Raw genomic sequence first — 12,500 nt, forward strand, 5'->3', positions numbered from 1 at the left:
AACCCACGTTGTCCCTTAACCTAACCCACGTTGTCCCTTAACCTAACCCACGTTGTCCCTTAACCTAACCCACGTTGTCCCTTAACCTAACCCACGTTGTCCCTTAACCTAACCCACGTTGTCCCTTAACCTAACCCACGTTGTCCCTTAACCTAACCCACGTTGTCCCTTAACCTAACCCACGTTGTCCCTTAACCTAACCCACGTTGTCCCTTAACCTAACCCACGTTGTCCCTTAACCTAACCCACGTTGTCCCTTAACCTAACCCACGTTGTCCCTTTGCCTAACATAGTTCACTGCTCGGAATCTCTGGTGTCGTTGTTATCCTCATGTAGATGTCTTGCGAGTGTTGCTTACTTTCCACATATTCCCGCTATCCACTGTCAATTGTACTGCAATAGGACTATATCGCCGCCCCCCCCCCCTCTGTCCCCCTCTTTGTGTCTCTGTCCTCTCAAGCTGGTCGGTCTGGCGTTTGAGTGTTAAATGAGCCTCGCAGCTGTTCAGTTGCATTCAGATGTCGACGCCCTCAGTGTACGTCGTGGTATGGTCTGTGTCCATTGTCCGCTGATGTCGTACGCGTAACCCACACGCTGTACCGATCATCGGTCGTTACGTACAGAGTGAAGTAGTGTGATACGTGTGACCGTACGCTGGCTGTGCCCAACGGTGTCGAATCTCAATTTCCATATGTTGTGCTCGATGCTACTTGTCTCGTCTCCCAATAACAGCTAGGTTGCACTGTGGTACGCCGTAGAGGCGTGTGGGAGGAACGTACGAACGCATTGTATGTCACCCTGGGTCGCTGGGGGTGGTGGTGCGGTGAGTCAGGTCAGGTCAGGTCAGGTCAGGTCAGGTCAGCGTGAGCCGTCTGATGTAGTGACGCGTGTATTCCGACTTTGTCGTATTGCCTCACACAAAGTGCTACCCTGGTGGACCGCGTTCCATATCTGGGACATGCCGCAGATGCCGGTTGACAGTGGATCGCGGAAGGGACATCGCATACGTGCGCGGGCCACCTTCCACGTGTTCTCTTCTGCACATGTCGCAGTGTGTATGTGGTCTGATGTAGCGTGTCGTGACACATGACATCCTGGCATGCAAGAATTGTTGAATTCGCAAATGTAGGTGGACATCTACGTTTACTGCCCAAGATACGCAAATGAACTGGAAATCCGTTGTTGAGCGGTTGTTCACGCTGGAGGTGAATCTGTGATGGCGACGATCGGTACAGCTATTAACCGGTTGTTTCAGCGGTACCCGCCACATCCACACACGTGACTAGGTCCATGTGGGTATGAAGCGATACGCGGCGGTGGCTTGGTGGGACTGTTCCCGGCCGGTGAAGGGGGGCCGCCCGGCGTGTTGGCCGCGCGCTGCGTGGGCGCACGCGCAACAGGCGGCTGGTGGGGGGCGCCGAGTGGCAGGAGCGCCAGCCGACGGGCCCGGCAGGCGGTGCAGCTACGCTGCGGCGCACCCTGCACGCGGCGCCTGGCGGCCAAAGTTGGTTCAGCCGAGCCCGGTGCGAAGCGCGGTGGACATCTGCAGTGTGCTGGTCTGATTGAGGACTGTGTGCGTTGAGGATGCGCCGCCGCCTGGCACTCGGCGCCGCGACGCCGTCTGCTGCTCGGTCGCCCCAGCGGTTCTCGCAGGTGGTTTGTATCGCAGTTGTGCGGACGTGTTGGCGCGTGCGCTGTGCTGGGAGAGTTCGCTTCTGCACCCAAGTGGGGCTTTGCCCTTGTGTGGCGCTGGCGTTGGAGCTGCCGGTCACCATAGGTGGCGCGTGTTGTCTCCCGCCGGCAATGCCACGACAGCACGCTCCCGGGCCTCTGTCGGCAGCGGCAAGCTCAGTTGGGAGCAAGGGTGTTCGCACTAAAACCGTCTACTCGCCTAACTCCGGGCGATTGCGCCTCTCTCGAAACCGACCAAGTACCTAGGACGGCGCTGCGCGCCGCCGGGACCTGAGAGGGTTTCGAGGTGTATCGTGCAGGGGAGCTCGGCCTCCTCCTGTTTGCAGAATAATTGAGCGGACGCTTGCGTGTTCGCGCGGGCCCCCGGGACACACTCCCGGGCGGCCGGCTGCTCAGCTCTAGTTGACGCAGCTCCCTGGTTGATCCTGCCAGTAGTCATATGCTTGTCTCAAAGATTAAGCCATGCATGTCTCAGTACAAGCCGCATTAAGGTGAAACCGCGAATGGCTCATTAAATCAGTTATGGTTCCTTAGATCGTACCCACGTTACTTGGATAACTGTGGTAATTCTAGAGCTAATACATGCAAACAGAGTCCCGAGTCTGGCGTGAGGTCGGTCGCTCGACGGCGCGTCCGGCGCGGGCCTGCCCGTAGCCGGCGCGCCGTAAGGCACGGAGGCTCGCACTGGGGCGTATCGCTTCCAGACGGGCGTGCCGCGGCACTCCTCACAGGGGAAGTGATGTGTCTCTTACAACCTCTCCTTCCCAAGTGGCTCTTTCCGCCTTCCCGTGGTGCCAGACGTTAAGCTCGGCATTTTGCCTTGCGACAAAAGGGAGAGCTGCGACCCAACCCGATGCGAAAGCGAAGGGTGCGTGGCACAGGGGGAGCTGTGTCAAGGGACGAACATCTGTCCCTTCCTGTTCGCAGGGCCCAGACCAACAGGAGCTCTGCATGCCGGCGACTTCGTTTGTCGGCGTGGGATCGCGGCGCGAGTCGGCAAGGGTGCCTCGCCGCGCCCCTGGGTAACCGGGGCGTGTTCTGCCAAACCCAGGAGGTGGTGACATCGCCTGGGCCAGGTTAACTGGGTCCAGACCGCCGAACGTCTGGGGGACCGGCCCGCCACCTGAGTAGGAGTGGGTCCTTGGCCGTAAGGTGGAAACTCGGGCTAGTAGGCGGCGAAGGGCGAGAGGTGCATCCGCCTCTCCGGAGTGCGGGGTGCAGTTGCCGAGGAGCGTCGCGTGAAATCGCCGATGACGGAGCCATCGATGGGGACCAGTGCGCTGGCGACGGCGCGCTGAACCCGGCAGCTCGGGAGTGCCCTTGACCTTGGGGCGAGGTCGGTGGGCGAGCTGCAAGAAGTCCCCCCCCATGCCAGAGGAGCCGGTCCGGGGCAAGAGACGGGCTCCCATCTCTCTTTTATCACTCGTATAATCATGGCGACAACCGATACGAGTGACTCGAGTGCGCCTCAACGGGCTTCTTTTGCGCCGCCTGATCCCTCTCCTCAGGATGAGTCGGGACAGGCCGAAAACGAAACTGTGACGCAGAGATTAGCACGAATCACGTTGCTCATGGAGCAAAACATTAAAAACGGGAAGATAAGTCAAGCAGGACTCTCAACAATTAAAAATGAACTGGCTGCATGGGCCATTGCCCACGCAAAGTTGGAAGGAAGGGTGGAAGAATTAGAGAAGGAAAACAATAGATTGAGGAAACAACCAGTTAAAACCTGGGCTGCCGTGGCAGCGCAAGCTCCCACGAAGCCCAAAACGACTAGAGACACCATAGATAAAGTGACTAAGAGGCCAGATACGGCAGTTTTCTTGAGGACCCTGCCGGGCCAAGACACAAGTGTCAAAAGAATCCAGGAGCTATTCACGACTACTGTGGACCCTGTAAAAGAGAAAATAAAGATCAAAAGAATCAAACCCAGCAAGAATTCAGTAATAGTGGAAGTCGCTTCCGAAGAGGATAAAGAAAAAATATTGAACAACCACAAATTAAATTCAGTAATTAAGTGTGAGCCTCCAAGGAAAAGGAACCCTCTCGTGATTCTGTACGACGTTCCAACAGTTATGACTAATGAAGAGTTATGCGACACAATCAGGAAACAAAACTTTGAGCATCTGAGTGAAGAAGAGTTCAAAGACTGTTTTAAACTCAGATTCAAGACAGGTCCACGGGGTCGAGATGTGGTACATCACGTCGCTGAAGTTACAGCACGGATGTGGAAAAGCATTACAACAGTGGGCAAAATATATGTTGGCTTCCATGCCATCAACACTAGGGACTATGTCGTGGTACCTCGTTGCCACAACTGTGGCGACTTGGACCACATTCTCAGGCTGTGCACCAGGGAGTCGGCCTGCACAAAATGTGGAGAGAACGGTCACAACCGTAAAGACTGCAAGGCAGCAGCAATCTGCATACCATGCAGGAACCGAGGCAAGAAATCATGCGGAGCCACAGGTCGAAACTGCCCAACATACAGGATGCTTGAACAAAGACTGATTTCCAGGATTGATTATGGGTGAGCCCGGCATACTGAACAGGATGCCGAAACATAAGTCCCCGAGCAAAAGGAGGAGGGATGCTATGAGGGCTAACAAGTTTAAGTTGTTCTTAAGGTCGCTTACGAGCACCAAGAAAACTGAAAATAGAGCCACACAGACTGAGATCTATATGATAAATATGGCAATACAGACAGATCCCCCCATAGCTGCAGCTCCCTCCTCCGAAAGCCGGGGAGCAGAGCCGACAGAACACCAGAAACGGCAAGGGCATCCTGTGGCTGTGGCAGTTTCCAGAAAGGAGCAGAAAAAAGTCATTCAACCGATACAGGAAAACTTGATAACCAGTAGCTCTAGTACAAGTTCTCCCACACAGGGTACTCCAGTAGTCAGACTACCACCTGTGGACCCTGTAAGAGTGTACCCCAACTTGGAGTACACCATGCAACTAGCAAGACTTGAGCAGCCGGCTACCCTGACCACTGCCCTGAGACATGTGGTTCGTGTAGGACACGAAGAGGGACGAAAGATAACCTTCTCGGTGATGGAGGCTGTGGACAGAATTCAGCTAAAATCAGTGAATCTCCCCACTGACTTTGGAGCCCTGCGAGACTTGTTAAGAAAGGTGTTTGAAAGAAGGGGCGAGAAATTCGACCTAAATGACATCTACGAACAGGCAGTTTTGGCGAACGGACGAATTGCGTTCGACTGGACTAAGACCTGGCCACATGACCGAGTACACACCTACTTTCCATAATGACCAAAATAAACATAGGACAACTAAACACTCATAATAGTCGACTTGTGATGCAGGAACTCCGAAGGGAGGTGGAGGAGAGGAGATTGGATGTGCTCTGTCTGCAGGAGCCGTACTCCCAAGCTGGGAAAGTCGCATTTGTTGCCGCCACATGGCAAGTAATAAGTAGAGGAGAAGACCCAAGGGCAGCAATTATAATTACAAACAAACTCGTGAGAGTAACCACACTCTCTCAGTTTACAACTCCCCATTGCAACGTCGTGGAGCTCCAATCTCCAGCAGGAATCATCACCATCATTAATATGTATTTCCAGTATGGAGATGACATTGAAATACACCTAGACCACCTGATGAGGGTGACCACGGCGTTGCGGGGAAGGAAAATTGTAATAACAGCTGATATTAATGCCAAGTCCCCCCTATGGTTCAGTGGCACAAGAGACGCAAATGGAGAGAAGGTGGAAGAATACATTATGGCGTCGCAACTCGTGGTGGCCAACAGGCCTGGTAATCCTCCTACCTACACGGCAGGAGGAGGGCAGGGTACAAATATTGATGTCACTCTCGTGACACCAAATGTAACAAACATCATTCAAAATTGGAAAGTAGTAGGAAACGCCACCACTAGCGACCATAACTTAATAACTTTCACAGTAGGGGAGAGAGAGTGCCGCTGGGCCATGGGATGGGAAATACAATTCAACTACAGGAAAGCTGACTGGGAACGCCTGGCGAGGGAGTGCGACATTCCTCCATTACCGGAAGATGACATACAACAAGACATAAACGTAGACAACAGAGCAGATGAACTAGTAACTGCAGTAACCAGGGCGGTGAGGGCTGCTGTACCGATCAGGAGGAAGGCCATGGCGGCTTCTCCGTCACCGTGGTCGCCTGAACTGGAAGATCTACGCCAATCTGTCAGGAGGCTAAGGAGGCACTACCAGCGCTGTGTCATCTGGCAGGAGAGACAAAGGTGGCAATTGCAGTACAGGGAGGCAAAACAGAGGTTCCAGAGTGAACTACGTGAAGTCAGAAGGCGAAGCTGGGAACACTATGTGCTCAGCCAGCTAGCTCTGGATCCATGGGGACTCCCCTATAAATTAGTCAGGGAGAAAATCCGCTCTCCTATGGAGCTATCTACAGTCAGGCACGGGGACAGGATGACGGAGTCCTGGCAGGAGACTGCTGGGGTCCTCCTCCGGTCCCTGCTGCCTGATGACAATGCGGATGGGGAGACAGAGGGACAACGGCAATTGCGAGAACAAGACCGTGAAATATATAATAATGACACGGCGGTCTACCCCTTCTCAGAAGAGGAGGTGGCGACCCACATAAAGCAACTTAAAAGAGGCAAAGCTCCTGGGCCAGACGGCATAGTGGCGGAGGTGGTGCAATTCCTGACACCCCAGCTGGTTGCCCCGCTTACCCACCTCTATAATGAGTGCCTGAGGCAACAACAGTTCCCAAGAAGGTGGAAAACTGGGAACGTCGTCATCATTAAGAAGGGACCGGACAAGGATCCTGCAGAAGTAAAGTCGTACAGGCCGATCTGCCTGTTAGATTTGTTTGGAAAAATCTTGGAAAAACTGCTGGCTGACAGACTGGCAGCACATAGAGTATTGTGCGGGATGAGCAGTAGGCAATTCGGTTTCAGGCCGGGGCGGTCGGCATCTGATGCAATCGCCCTGGCGGCCGAGGTCTGTGGCTCAACCCCGCACAAATACGTGGTGGGCATCATGGTGGACATCAGTGGCGCCTTCGACAACCTGTGGTGGCCCTCGCTCTTCTCCTGCTTGCGGGAGAAGGAGTGTCCAGGGCCGCTATATGGCTGCCTGAGGAGCTATTGTGAGGATCGGGAGGTCTGGCTATCATCCCCTAGCGAAAGGGTAGGGAAAGCTGTCACGAAAGGATGTCCCCAAGGATCGGTCCTAGGGCCGCTCTTTTGGGACATCCACATGGAGCCATTACTAGACAGCCTGCAACGAAGTGAGGATGTGCTAGAGGTGATAGCCTACGCTGATGACCTCCTCCTGATGGTCGGTGGCCGTAGCCGAGAGGACATAGAACCTAAAATAGAGAGAGCGTTAGACAGACTCCAACAGTGGTGCCACACCACGAAAATGACCATATCACCAAGCAAATCGACATACTTACTACTTAAAGGACAACTAATCAGGAACCCTACGGTCAGAATTGACGGCACACCGGTACTGCGAAGACGAGACACACGTTACCTAGGAGTCATCATTGATGAGAAATGGAACTTCGGAAAACACATTGAAACTGTAACCCAAAAAGCTCTGCAAATATTAAACAACCTCATTTCCATAGGACATAAAAGATTTCACCTACCTCCACATCTCATTAAACTTTATCACAATAGTATCCTAACTTCAGTAGTGGGTTACGGCTCCGGGGTCTGGGCGCACAGACTCACGAGGGTTGTGCCCGCCATGGCAGTGAGAAGGGTTCAGAGAAGCATGGTTCTAAGATCTGTGGGCGCTTATAGAACATCTCCAGGAGGGGCCCTATTAGTCATAATGGGGCTCTGCCCACTTGACATCAAGATCAGGGAGCAAGCAGCCTGGTATTGGGCAAAAAAAGGGAACCAGGGGAAAATAGAAGAAATCATGGGTGTGAGGGTAGAGGACAAAAGGGGGATTAGAAGAAGGGGGGAAGAACTTTGGCAGGGGTCCTGGGAAACAGAAGAAACCGGTCGCAGAACCTTTCAGTTCTTGCCGAACGTGAGGGAGCGCTTAGAAATGAAGTACTTTCAGCCAACACGGGGACTGATCCATTTTCTCACTGGTCATGGACCCTACCCGACATACTTATGTCGGTTTGGGAAGAGGGCTACGCCAGCGTGTGACTGTGGCGCGCCGGAAGGCACTCCGGATCATGTGATTTACGAGTGCCCTCTCTTCAATGATGTAGCGACTACACTTCGAGACGGACTACCGAACCATGACACGTATCAACTCCTCAGACGTGAAGACACTTTTCAGATGATTAATACTCTGGCCAACGAGGTATCACGGAAAGTGTTAAATGAATATCTGAGGGAGATTAACTAAGAATGTGAAAATGAACACCGATATTGTCTAGATCCCTTTTCCCATACCGCCAGCGCGCGGACTGGCCGACTTCACATCACAGTTGGGATCCGCCGCGCGCAGGATTAGGGGGAGGAGGGGTTAATCTCACCGACTTAGAGATGCACCGGATTTGACTTAGGATAAGTTAGCTCAGTAGGACTTAGAATAGGATATTATGTTAGGTTATGGAACTGCAGCGAGTTAACATCTTGGCCAGCCCAGTGCCAGGGGCAAGCTCTTTGGGGTTAGCCCGAAGAGCAAGGCTTGCAAAGTAGGTTTATATATTCTACTGGCACATATGTGACGCTGCAGGTGTAGAAATTAGCAATTAGTGATAGTAATAGTTTCTTAAGTAGTAGGGATAGTTAGTATAATGCCCATTGTTGTAGTAACCTGTAGCACATCATATTTTGTAGCATGCTGCATGAAACAATAATAAATGTATTAATATTACGACCCACTAATGCTATTAAGGAAGTGGGTTAATATTGTATAATTATTATTATTAATGATGAATAAAGTTTTTTTTTTTTTTTAAAAAAAAAAAAAAACAGAGTCCCGACCAGAGATGGAAGGGACGCTTTTATTAGATCAAAACCAATCGGATTGGCTTGTCTGGTCCGTTTGCCTTGGTGACTCTGAATAACTTTGGGCTGATCGCACGGTCCTCGTACCGGCGACGCATCTTTCAAATGTCTGCCTTATCAACTGTCGATGGTAGGTTCTGCGCCTACCATGGTTGTAACGGGTAACGGGGAATCAGGGTTCGATTCCGGAGAGGGAGCCTGAGAAACGGCTACCACATCCAAGGAAGGCAGCAGGCGCGCAAATTACCCACTCCCGGCACGGGGAGGTAGTGACGAAAAATAACGATACGGGACTCATCCGAGGCCCCGTAATCGGAATGAGTACACTTTAAATCCTTTAACGAGTATCTATTGGAGGGCAAGTCTGGTGCCAGCAGCCGCGGTAATTCCAGCTCCAATAGCGTATATTAAAGTTGTTGCGGTTAAAAAGCTCGTAGTTGGATTTGTGTCCCACGCTGTTGGTTCACCGCCCGTCGGTGTTTAACTGGCATGTATCGTGGGACGTCCTGCCGGTGGGGCGAGCCGAAGGGGTGCTTTCGCGTCCCGAGGCGGACCCCGTTTAAATCCTACCAGGGTGCTCTTTGTTGAGTGTCTCGGTGGGCCGGCACGTTTACTTTGAACAAATTAGAGTGCTTAAAGCAGGCAAGCCCGCCTGAATACTGTGTGCATGGAATAATGGAATAGGACCTCGGTTCTATTTTGTTGGTTTTCGGAACCCGAGGTAATGATTAATAGGGACAGGCGGGGGCATTCGTATTGCGACGTTAGAGGTGAAATTCTTGGATCGTCGCAAGACGAACAGAAGCGAAAGCATTTGCCAAGTATGTTTTCATTAATCAAGAACGAAAGTTAGAGGTTCGAAGGCGATCAGATACCGCCCTAGTTCTAACCATAAACGATGCCAGCCAGCGATCCGCCGCAGTTCCTCCGATGACTCGGCGGGCAGCCTCCGGGAAACCAAAGCTTTTGGGTTCCGGGGGAAGTATGGTTGCAAAGCTGAAACTTAAAGGAATTGACGGAAGGGCACCACCAGGAGTGGAGCCTGCGGCTTAATTTGACTCAACACGGGAAACCTCACCAGGCCCGGACACCGGAAGGATTGACAGATTGATAGCTCTTTCTTGATTCGGTGGGTGGTGGTGCATGGCCGTTCTTAGTTGGTGGAGCGATTTGTCTGGTTAATTCCGATAACGAACGAGACTCTAGCCTGCTAACTAGTCGCGTGACATCCTTCGTGCTGTCAGCGATTACTTTTCTTCTTAGAGGGACAGGCGGCTTCTAGCCGCACGAGATTGAGCAATAACAGGTCTGTGATGCCCTTAGATGTTCTGGGCCGCACGCGCGCTACACTGAAGGAATCAGCGTGTCTTCCTAGGCCGAAAGGTCGGGGTAACCCGCTGAACCTCCTTCGTGCTAGGGATTGGGGCTTGCAATTGTTCCCCATGAACGAGGAATTCCCAGTAAGCGCGAGTCATAAGCTCGCGTTGATTACGTCCCTGCCCTTTGTACACACCGCCCGTCGCTACTACCGATTGAATGATTTAGTGAGGTCTTCGGACTGGTACGCGGCATCGACTCTGTCGTTGCCGATGCTACCGGAAAGATGACCAAACTTGATCATTTAGAGGAAGTAAAAGTCGTAACAAGGTTTCCGTAGGTGAACCTGCGGAAGGATCATTACCGACTAGACTGCATGTCTTTCGATGTGCGTGTCGTGTCGCGCAACACGCTACCTGTACGGCAGTGGCCGTGCGCCGCGTGCGGAACCACGCGTGCCTCTCAAAACTAGCGGAAGTGTTGTTGTTGTGTGGTACGAGCGCTGAAGCTCTGGAGCGGCTGGCCTGCGGTACCTGGCGCCTGGCGCCGGTTTTGAATGACGTTCGCCCGAGTGCCTGTCCGCTCCGGTGTGGAGCCGTACGACGCCCATCGGCTGTGAGGCCGTTGGACACAAAAAAATAGTGGAACAGGGGCCGTCAGACGCCTCAGTCCCGCAAATGCTACTGTCTTGAAAGAGACAGTGGGAGACTGAAAAGGAAAAGATCACCCAGGACGGTGGATCACTCGGCTCGTGGGTCGATGAAGAACGCAGCAAATTGCGCGTCGACATGTGAACTGCAGGACACATGAACATCGACGTTTCGAACGCACATTGCGGTCCATGGATTCCGTTCCCGGGCCACGTCTGGCTGAGGGTCGGCTACGTATACTGAAGCGCGCGGCGTTTGTCCCGCTTCGGAGACGTGGGAGTGTCGTGGTCGCCTGTGTGGCCGGCCGCGTCTCCTTAAACGTGCGATGCGCGCCCGTCGCCTGGCGGTTCGCATACCGGTACTTTCTCGGTAGCGTGCACAGCCGGCTGGCGGTGTGGCGTGCGACACCTCGTACAACGACCTCAGAGCAGGCGAGACTACCCGCTGAATTTAAGCATATTACTAAGCGGAGGAAAAGAAACTAACAAGGATTCCCCCAGTAGCGGCGAGCGAACAGGGAAGAGTCCAGCACCGAACCCCGCAGGCTGCCGCCTGTCGTGGCATGTGGTGTTTGGGAGGGTCCACTACCCCGACGCCTCGCGCCGAGCCCAAGTCCAACTTGAATGAGGCCACGGCCCGTAGAGGGTGCCAGGCCCGTAGCGGCCGGTGCGAGCGTCGGCGGGACCTCTCCTTCGAGTCGGGTTGCTTGAGAGTGCAGCTCCAAGTGGGTGGTAAACTCCATCTGAGACTAAATATGACCACGAGACCGATAGCGAACAAGTACCGTGAGGGAAAGTTGAAAAGAACTTTGAAGAGAGAGTTCAAAAGTACGTGAAACCGTTCTGGGGTAAACGTGAGAAGTCCGAAAGGTCGAACGGGTGAGATTCACGCCCATCCGGCCACTGGCCCCCGCCCTCGGCAGATGGGGCCGGCCGCCCGCGCGGAGCAATCCGCGGCGGGGTCGTGTCCGGTTGCCTTTCCACTCGCCGCGGGGTGGGGCCGTTCCGGTGTGCGGTGGGCCGCACTTCTCCCCTAGTAGGACGTCGCGACCCGCTGGGTGCCGGCCTACGGCCCGGGTGCGCAGCCTGTCCTTCCGCGGGCCTCGGTTCGCGTCTGTTGGGCAGAGCCCCGGTGTCCTGGCTGGCTGCTCGGCGGTATATCTGGAGGAGTCGATTCGCCCCTTTGGGCGCTCGGGCTCCCGGCAAGCGCGCGCGGTTCTTCCCGGATGACGGACCTACCTGGCCCGGCCCCGGACCCGCGCCGCTGTTGGCTCGGGATGCTCTCGGGCGGAATAATCGCTCCCGTCAGCGGCGCTTCAGCTTTGGACAATTTCACGACCCGTCTTGAAACACGGACCAAGGAGTCTAACATGTGCGCGAGTCATTGGGCTGTACGAAACCTAAAGGCGTAATGAAAGTGAAGGTCTCGCCTTGCGCGGGCCGAGGGAGGATGGGGCTTCCCCGCCCTTCACGGGGCGGCGGCCTCCGCACTCCCGGGGCGTCTCGTCCTCATTGCGAGGTGAGGCGCACCTAGAGCGTACACGTTGGGACCCGAAAGATGGTGAACTATGCCTGGCCAGGACGAAGTCAGGGGAAACCCTGATGGAGGTCCGTAGCGATTCTGACGTGCAAATCGATCGTCGGAGCTGGGTATAGGGGCGAAAGACTAATCGAACCATCTAGTAGCTGGTTCCCTCCGAAGTTTCCCTCAGGATAGCTGGTGCTCGTACGAGTCTCATCCGGTAAAGCGAATGATTAGAGGCCTTGGGGCCGAAACGACCTCAACCTATTCTCAAACTTTAAATGGGTGAGATCTCCGGCTTGCTTGATATGCTGAAGCCGCGAGCAAACGACTCGGATCGGAGTGCCAAGTGGGCCACTTTTGGTAAG

At 53.9% G+C, this 12,500-nt stretch overlaps 2 non-coding genes across 2 annotated transcripts in view; both read left to right on the forward strand.

The window, feature by feature from the left end:
* The first annotated feature begins 10,685 nt into the window (after window positions 1–10,685).
* LOC126330431 (5.8S ribosomal RNA) lies at window positions 10,686–10,840 on the forward strand. Its single transcript, XR_007562887.1, has one exon. It is a non-coding gene; the product is annotated as a 5.8S ribosomal RNA (ribosomal RNA).
* A 188-nt stretch (window positions 10,841–11,028) lies between these two features.
* LOC126330426 (large subunit ribosomal RNA) overlaps window positions 11,029–12,500 on the forward strand; it is a 4,222-nt gene continuing 2,750 nt past the window's right edge. Inside the window, exon 1 of the ribosomal RNA XR_007562882.1 lies at window positions 11,029–12,500. This exon is cut by the window's right edge and continues 2,750 nt beyond it. This is a non-coding gene — a ribosomal RNA (large subunit ribosomal RNA).

Source organism: Schistocerca gregaria, unplaced genomic scaffold (assembly GCF_023897955.1).
Source record: "Schistocerca gregaria isolate iqSchGreg1 unplaced genomic scaffold, iqSchGreg1.2 ptg001287l, whole genome shotgun sequence".
NCBI classification, from domain to species: Eukaryota; Metazoa; Arthropoda; class Insecta; order Orthoptera; family Acrididae; genus Schistocerca; species Schistocerca gregaria.